This window comes from Pituophis catenifer, unplaced genomic scaffold (genome assembly GCF_029215685.1).
Source record: "Pituophis catenifer annectens isolate HBS135680 unplaced genomic scaffold, rPitCat1.0.hap2 SCAF_83, whole genome shotgun sequence".
Taxonomy (NCBI): Eukaryota; Metazoa; Chordata; class Lepidosauria; order Squamata; family Colubridae; genus Pituophis; species Pituophis catenifer.
This window is the reverse complement of record NW_027256963.1, coordinates 130,773-132,400: the sequence shown is the minus strand read 5'-3', so window position 1 is coordinate 132,400 and position 1,628 is coordinate 130,773.

The window sequence follows — 1,628 nt, the reverse complement described above, 5'->3', positions numbered from 1 at the left end:
CACCAGGGAACGGTGAGTTCTAGTCCTGCCTTAGGCATGATTCTGGGAGTTGAAGTCCTCCCATCTTAAAGCTGCCAAGGTCGAAAAACCCTGCCACACGATCCACAGAGCAGCATGGATGAGGGCGTCTGTCCGCAGGGGTCTGGCCTTCTCGTATGTCATGGTGACTCTCGCATCTTCTGAGCATCGCCGTTCTTCAAAGTGGACCTCGCTGGAGCGCGCCTTGTCCTCCGCTATCACCCACGGGATCTGCTAATAAAAGCCAGAGCTACAGATGGAGACAATTACTTTTCCTGTGAGGCTCAGCCAGGGATGCTGTCTGAATGTGCTCAGCGCACAGCTCCGAATGTGTCACAAGAGCAAAGACCAGATGCTCGGGGGTGGGCGGGGGCGGGGGGGGGAAACAGGGTTTGGCACTGCCTCTGAGATGGGGTGGAAAGAGAAAAGAGGGAAGGAAGGATTAAAGAAGAGGAAGAGGAAGGTGGTACAAGACAATGATGAAAGTCACGATTTACTATTTACTAGTGCAGAGTTGATTTGGCATAGCGTTGAAGGCACCGAGCTAGAAATTAGGAGACGGTGAGTTCTAGTCCCACTTTAGGCATGAAAGCTGGCTGGGTGACTTTGGGCCAATCAACAGGAGACGGTGAGTTCTAGTCCTGCCTTAGGCACAAAAGTCGACTGGGAGACTTTGGGCCAATCACCAGGAGACGGTGAGTTCTAGTCCCACCTTAGACGTGAAAACTAAGTGTGTGGCCCAATCACCAGCAGACGGTGAATTCTAGTGCTGCCTTACGTATGAAAGCCAACTGGGTAACTTTGCAACTAGAACTCACCATCCCCAGTAACTGGCCCAAACTCCCCCAAGCCAATTTTCATGGCCAAGGCGGGACTAGAACTCACCATCTCCCAGTTTCTAGGCCAGCACCCAACTGGCTCTCATACTATATTTTCCACCCCACCCACCCTCTCTGCATGACAATCCACTGCCATGTCCGGTGTCCCTTCCAGGTTCTGTATCTCAAAAACAATTGAACTAAAAGTCGCTGCGGACTTTTCTTCTCTGTCTGGAGGGCCTGTTGTGGAGTCCACCTATGGCCATCTGTTCTCCTGCTGCCCTCCACCGCTGCGTACAAGACACATGTGTTACCCTTTCGTTGTGTGTTTCCAGGAATGTCGGTTAGTGCTCCAGCTGGCCGGCCCCCGTGCTCTCTTGCATTTTCCCATGCTCGACCCTCAAAGCTTTACACCAGGTTGTAAATAAACACAGCAACCCACACGCTCCCTCCGCACCCCAAACAGCTGTTTTCCATTCCGCCTTGCGCAACGAGTTGTGGATCAAAGTTGCCCCGTGTGCAGTGCCCTCTCGGAGAGCCTTTTAATCAAAGTGCATTAGGGACTGCGTTGCTAGGCGCCACGCGACACCCCGAGGCAACGACCCATCAGTTAAGAGGGCGTCCCTTGATTCATTAGGGTTAGTCCTCAACTTATGACCGCAACTGACCCCCATTGCTAAGCATGACAGTGGTTTTGCCCCCGTTGTTAAGTGAATCACTGCAGTCGTTAAATTAGTCACACGGTTGTTAAGTGAATTTGGCTTCTCCACTGACTTTGCTCGTCAGAAGGTC